Source organism: Chinchilla lanigera, unplaced genomic scaffold (genome assembly GCF_000276665.1).
Source record: "Chinchilla lanigera isolate Chin_1 unplaced genomic scaffold, ChiLan1.0 scaffold00029, whole genome shotgun sequence".
Classification (NCBI taxonomy): domain Eukaryota; kingdom Metazoa; phylum Chordata; class Mammalia; order Rodentia; family Chinchillidae; genus Chinchilla; species Chinchilla lanigera.
Window position 1 is genome coordinate 16,777,851 of NW_004955430.1, and position 7,659 is coordinate 16,785,509.

At 40.3% G+C, this 7,659-nt stretch overlaps 1 pseudogene; it reads left to right on the plus strand.

Annotated features, from left to right (window-relative positions):
• Window positions 1–2,311: 2,311 nt before the first annotated feature.
• On the plus strand, window positions 2,312–3,602 carry LOC102008879 (annotated as a pseudogene).
• The last annotated feature ends 4,057 nt before the right edge of the window (window positions 3,603–7,659 follow it).

Sequence of the window (7,659 nt, forward strand, 5' to 3'; positions counted from 1 at the left end):
TCTCACCAGATCCCAGTGAAAGCCCAATAGCATGGAGTCAAAACTGGAGGCAACACAAACTGCCATCAGCAGATGGGCGCATAAATAATTTATGGCCCATCCACACAATGGCATGTGATGGCTCAACCACTGACAAGCAGCAGGACACGTGAAAGCCAGCAGGGTTATGCCGATGGAATCTTCTCTGTACAAAACAAAAAACTACGTGCTGAATGGTGACAGCTTTCCCATATCTAGTGCAAACTCTCCTCCTGGGACACCAAGTACATGGACTGCTTGGGATGGGAGAACAGGAAGTGAGTACAAGTGGCCACGAGGAAAGAGTCAAAGTACAGTACTGTATGTGTTCATCATTGCCACTGGGGTGATGGTTTCTGGGGTCTACAAAGACTACCTGCCGTGCAATCACCACGTGCTGTCTGCCTTACTCTACCTCACAGTACTGAGTATTACGCTTTTGTATTCAGTTCATTAACTAAGAATGAGTAATCATTTTTGTGTACTGCAAAGCTGCCACCTGTTATGGATGCACTACCACCAAACCAGAAGTTATAATCTGAAACTAGCATTTCTGTCTCGTAAGGAAAATTATGTGGAAATTTCTGGAATGTCTCAGTACTCCCTATTTAACTAAAAATGGCCAATCCAGAAGGAAAAGTATCATAAACTTGCACAGCTAAGTATAAATACCCAGCACTGCCTCGTCAGAGAAAATGGCTCCTTTGTACGGAAAAGACCCCTCAGCACTGTGCCCACCACATGCAAAGTGTCAGTGCACACACGCTGCTTTCAAAGTGAGAATGTCTCCAGTGCCTAACAGCACAGAAAGATTTCCTAGTTTTTCTTTGCTGTTTCTAAATACACAAGCAGGCAAGATGGTTCCTTTAGTGTAATGGCAACATTTCAAACAACCGAAGCAAGAACATCACAAGGTGGAGTCCAACCTGACAAATTTAATGACTTACTGAGACACTTTATGGGTACCTGAAAAAAAATGTCAGAGGATATATAGTTCAATATGAAGATGCAGGATTGAAGACCTAGTACTTTAAAAGTAAACAGTTCATATAATAAATGATAAATTAGATAAAAAGATTTATAGACAGATACATAAAAATAAACAAGTGGCCACTGTTTTATTCAGTATGCGGAACAGATGGGCCATAGGTTCTTCTTATTGGAGGGGGGACTCAGATCGTAGAACCCTAAGACATGCCCTCACTTCCGTGGCCACATGCCCCAACAGAACATGGAACCCTTGTGAACAGCCATCACACTCTGATAACAGCTGTCTCCTGAGCTCAGTTGGCCAGAAACTCAACAGCAAGCCTGCCGAGCTGCTTTCCCACTTCTCCAGGCTGCACCCTCAGGACCCCAGGCACAGCAAATATATAAGAAAGATTGAGAAAATGGTTGACTCCATCCAGACATGGTGTAGTAGGCTACATTGTAGCAGTCATCCAACTGTCACAGGCACCCTTGGGAAGGTTTCTCTGGGACTGACCAGCAGTGACCTAGGAAAAAAGACCCATGCTATCTTCCTGAGCCCAAGTAGCAATGGCACAGAAACTAGAAAGCACCCAGGGCAGGTTTCTGAAGGATGAGAAACATTCAGTAGCTCTGAGCAGGTCTCCCCAGAGCCAGGCACAAAAAACTGAGACAGTCAAAGATAAGTTCAGGGTAGGAAACCAAAGTCAGAGCCAGCAGCCCACAAGGACACAGAGAAGCCTAGTGTACATCCGCCCAAGCCCAGCCACCACTATTAGAAATGACTTTGCAGGGAGCCTGGCAGAAGTCCAGCCAGTGTGGTCAGTGCAGGCAGTCAGGCCACACTCACTCAGGGAGCCCTTCCTGCCAGTTTGCCTGAGCAGCCAACCTTGCTATGGTCCCTTCCCAAGTGCGTCTACAACCCACACCTCTACCCAACAGGCCCTGACTAAGGGAAGACACATCATGACAACACGTTTTGATACTTCCATCTCCTTAGAGGGCCTTTGTTATGAAGTTCAAAATGTGTACTCTTTTGACAATAAACAGCTTTTCACCATGAAATTAATGGGTAAAGAAGGAAATCCCTATACTATATCATCTCAGTTGGGAGTTCAGTGAAGTCTTTATGATTTTCGAGCTAAAGAAGGATTCTGGACTCTTTAATTTATGCATCACATTGTATAGAAGAACATCCTGAAATGCCATGTCCAGAAGAGAAATCTATTTACTGCAGAAGTGCATGCCTCTGGAGAAAGCTTTATTGTGCAAATGGCCCCAGTTTCCAATGCAAACATTTCAGCAGGTGTGGTCACTGCGCCACATGCGTGGACCATTAGGAGGACTTAGATGCCAGGTATATAAGTGTGTCAGCTGTAAGCTCTTGATTCCTAAGAAGTGCCACAAACTTGTCACAATTGAATGTGAGCAGCATTCTTTGCCACTGGAATTCATGATGCCAGTGGATCAATCATCCATGCCTTCAGACCCTGCACAGACAGTCAACCCATATGATTCTTCAAGTCCTGAGGGTTTGGAACAAGTAGATGAAGAGAACGAGGCACTGAACACTGGGGAAAGTGACAGAGCATCCAGTTAGGTCTTCAGGACTTCTGTTTGCTCTGGGTAAGGGAGAGTAAGTTACGCAAAAGTACTGCTGGTTCAGGTAAAGAAGAATCATATTTGTGCAATGAAAGTTGTGGGAAAAGAGCTTGCCAGCCTTGACTGGGTACAGACAGAGAGCCATGTTTTGGAGCCGGTATCTAGTCATCCTTTTCTTGCTGCAGTGCATTCTTACTTTCAGACAGAAAGCAGACTGTTCTTTGTTCTAGACTATGTCAGTGGAGGAGATCTAGTGTTTCATTTGCGACAACAAAGAATACTCCCGGAAGAACATGCCAGGGTTTACTCTGTAGAAGTCACCTTAGCACTCAGTTATCTTCATGAACGAGGGACACTTTCTAGAAATTTCAAATTGGACAATTTATTACTGGACTCAGAAGGGGACATTAAACTCACTGACTGGTGTGTGTGTAAGGAAGGAAGGACCATAGCTAGGAGATACAACCATTGTGGTGCTCCTAATTACCTTGCTCCAGAAATTATAAGAGGAGATTATGGTTTCAGTGTTAACGGGTGGATTCTCAGAGTACAAATATTTGAGATGGTCGAAGAGTCTCCATTTTATGCTGTTGAAGGCTTTGATAACTCTGATCAAAATTTAGTTGATTACCTTGTAAGTTATTTTGGAAAGAAACATTCACATACCATGTTCTCTGTCTGTAAAAGCTGCAAGTGTCCTGGAGAGCTTGGATCCAAAGGAATGGTTGGGCTGTCGTCTTCAAATAGGATTTCTGATGCTCAGGAGAATCCATTTTTTTGAAATGTTGACTGGGGCATGATGGAGCAAAAGTAGTTGTCACTACTACCTGCTCCTTTAAACCAAGTATTTCTGGGGAATTGAGTTTGGACAACTTTGATTTCAATGCTTTATTAATGAACCTGTCTGGCTTACTCCAGATGATAATGACATTGTGAGGAACATTGATGGATATGAATTTGCATGTTTGGAGTATATTAATAATCTTGTGATATTTGAAGAACAGTATGTCTGATCCTCATTTTAAACTATCATTTTGCTTATGTTGCCATTTAATGCATCGAAAAACTTGTTACCAGCCTGGATGGAATTAATCATTTCATAGTTGTCTGGATGGAAGCTAATTTCAATCTTTTTGAAGTTACATTTAGATGTAATACTTGATTCTTGCAGTCTGCAGTAGAAGACATTGAATTTTTGTTTGTTGCTTTGTAGATGTTCCTTTTTGTGATTTGACTTAAATGAAAAGGAGGGACTCATTTGTTAAGCAGACTTGTAAACACATTCTTCCATTTAACATTATGGTCTCATGTTGCGTCCATTCTCCCACAAATGACTCAAATTTATCCTTTATGGAAGAGTAGTACTGTATCATATATGGATGCCATATTTTCTCTATCCATAAATCTGTTGATGGAACACATACCACATTCAAGATTTAGCTATTATGAATTGTGCTGGTATAAACATAGGTATGTATTCATCACAGTAATATGACACCTTCAGGTGTTTTCAGGAAGATACCTAAAATGGGAATAGTTGGGTCAGATGGAATCTATATTTTTCATGGGTTTTTTGCAGAATCTCTATAGTGATTTCTGTGCTAGTTGTACTAGTTTACATTCCCACCAGCAATGCAAAAGGGATCTCCACCACCATCACATCCTCACCAGTGTTTGCTCTTATTTGATTTCTTGATAGTAGCCATTTGTTCTGGATTACAATGATATTTCAGTGTTGTTTTAATTTGCATTACCTAATTCCCAGAGGTACTGAACTTTTTTTTCATGTATTTATTGGCCATTTGTACTTCCTCTGAGAAATGTTTATTCATTTCAGCTGTTTACCTCTTGATTGGGTCTTTATTTTGGAGCTGTAATTTCTTTGAGTTCTTTATACAGTACATTCTAGATATTACTATTCTATCTGATGAATAGTTGGCAAATACTTTTCCTTTTCTGTAGGTTGTTGCTTCCTTCTGTTGGTTTTTTCCTTTGCTGCTCAGGATTGTTTTTAAATTGATATCATTCCATTTGTTCACTCTTCATGCTGTTCCTTATGCATTTGGAAATTTGTTCAGAAAGTCATTGCCTATACCTATGTCTTTAAGAGTTTTATCTATTTTATCTTCCAGCAGATGGTTTCTGTTTTAACATTTAGGTTTTTGATCTGTTTTGATTTTAGCTTACTCCATGGTTAGAGAAATGGAAATTCAATCTTCTGCATGTGGATAACCAGTTTTCTCAGCATTGTTTATTACAGAGGCTCTCTTTCCTTCAGCATACATGTTTTGGTCCTCTGTCAAAGATGGTGTATTTGTATATGCCTGGGGTTATATTGACATCCTATATTGTTCCATTGAAACACATATCAAGTTTTATTTTGTACCATGCTGTTTTTATCACTGTAGCTTAGTAACATAATATAAAATCTGGGATTATGATGGCTTCTGTTTGCTCTTTATTATTACAGTTACTCTTCATTAACATCATGCCCAGGACGAGTATCAGCAGGCCAGTCTTAGGCATGCTGTGGTCATCACTTAGCCCCTGGTTATAAGTGTGGTCTAATGTTTTGACAAGCACATAGAAGTGGCTAATAGAATCCACTTCTTCACATCAATGCCAAAGACCACCTTTGTGCATTCACAGGTATTCCAAAAGAACACCAGGAAGTAGTCCTTATGCTCTTTGATGACATCTTTCAGGATTTCTGCCTTTGTGATAGGCTCTTCGGTTACATATTTGACACCCAGGAATTTCACCAGCTTGGCCATCTTCTTCTCTAGTGTTTTAATAAGCAAGAACTCAGGGTGTGGATGAGACTGCAAGATGCTTTGATCCTCTTCTTGAATGCTGGAACCTTTATTTGATTTGCTTGGTGGAGTGGCTTTGATGGTAGTGAAGGAGGAATAGGTTTCCTGAAGACCCTGGGGGAGACTCGGTGTTCCAGGAGCAGGCATGTCCTCTAGGATTATCAGCATCAGAGTGGAGGAGGTGATAGCTGTGGCATCCAACTCCTGAGTTGCAGAACCTGCCCACCTACCAGGCTTTGCATTTTTCTTTCACCCTGAAGCTTGTAGCGCTGATGTTTCTGGCTGTGCAGCATTGTAACTTGTGTTGGTGACAGCTGGCAAGAGTATGGGTAGAGGAACGATGAAGCAACCAACTGGCTTTGCATTCTGACAGCTTGGAACTCCTCCAATTTGTTGACCTGAAACCAACCCTTTCATAGGGAATTTAACCTCCTTTTTTTCCATTTTAATGTCCACCGTGATAAAGACATATAGATGTAACCTCCATAAAGCTTTTTAGACTTCTCATAGTTTAGAATACAAAGAGTGGGATCAAAATGTTTGATAACTATTTTTCAGTTAGCTCAGAGTGGTTCAACATCTGAAAATAAGAGCTGGAAAATAAATAATTCTTCAAGTATGTCTTGGTTACTTTTCTCATGTTCCTGAGACAGAATACCTGACACCCAAATTTAAGGAAGGAAAGGTTTATGAGGCTCACAGTTTGTGGAGGTTTCAGACCATACTTGGCTGGCTCCAAGGCAGAGTGGCACAAGGCAGAGGGCAACTGTTCTTGGTGGTGGAAGATAGCAAAAGCAACAAGAGCAAAAGAGGGGAGCAGCGGCGAGCAGCCTCTTTTCCTTGCTTACATTGTATGCAAACTACCTGCCCCAGGGGCAGGTGTAGCACTCACAACCATAATCCCAGCATTGGACTATAGCTCAATCAAAAATCTAGAAGCCCGCCCCATGACTGCATGAGGATTTGGGGGGACATGCAGACACAAACCGTAATAAAGTACTTCAGAACAATTGGACTAATTCAGAAGAACTAAAGAGTGAAGGACAAGAATTTCTACATTGGGTGGACTCATAACAGTATTTTGCAAAATGGATTAATTTTCATGTAGAATATATTATGACATTAAAAAACTCTGGGAACTAAGAAATAATACTGTGTGTTTTCATAAAGAAAGAGGTTATATGAAAGTATTTGAGAGTCATAATGAGATTCATCTATTCAAAAAGCAAACTGGAATTCAGAAAACAATGGAGCAGTAACTCCAAAATTCTGAAGAGACATGGACTGGGGGCTCCAACTTAAGAAAGTAGTGGCTTGGCAGGTAGCTCTGTGCACAGTGGAGAAAACTAGGGTCTCACAAGTGATGATGGGAAGAAATTATGAAATTGTTCAGTTCTCCAGACTGTTTGAACTGAGGGGATGGCAGTTCTGCAGAGGTTATGAACGAATTGGTGAAACTAAAGGGAACTACCAACAGTGTCGACTCAATTTTTGGCTTTGGGGAAATCAAATTTTATGAACAAAAGTATGTAATGATGAACCATATAATTTAGCTGTAAATAATATATAGTCAAAATAATGAAAAATTGAATATTAAACAAATGAAACATTTTCCAGGAATGAATTATATTTGGAGAATGATGAGAGAAGAGTCTATATGGGGAGGGTAACAGGTAAAATGTCAGGCAATTACTAGGAAATTAGTAACATTTAGAACTGGAAACTCAATCACAGTATAATGTAAAATATGTATATGAGGAGAAAGAAAAGAGAAATAGCTAATAGTTGAAAGAGTTTCTGTTAAAAATTTGATTAATTAAATCAATAAAAAAACAAGAAACCTAAATTTTTCAGAAAAAAAATTTCCTCTATACAGATAAAAAGTGATTATTTAATTTTACTATAGTCTATGAGAGCACAATCACATGTATTTCAACTTCACAACTTTAATATTATCTGAAGAACAGAGCTGCATATGTTTTACTACCCTGTGAATCCATATATTTTCTACAGTTGTGCTACCCAATACCTTTAGGTCTGTAGGGACCTTCCCTTGCTGCCCAGGCAGCAGAACTTCTATATACCCTGTGTCGGCAGAATCCCTGTACTGTTCAGGAAACCCACCTATAACCTATAGGCCAGCATTTACTCCATGTTGAAAATCCTGTTCTCTCTAGCAATGGTTGGTTATGAATGCATTTATGCCAGAATTCTGACTAGTTAGGCCTAAGAGAGTGTGTTCATTGGCAGTGGTAAT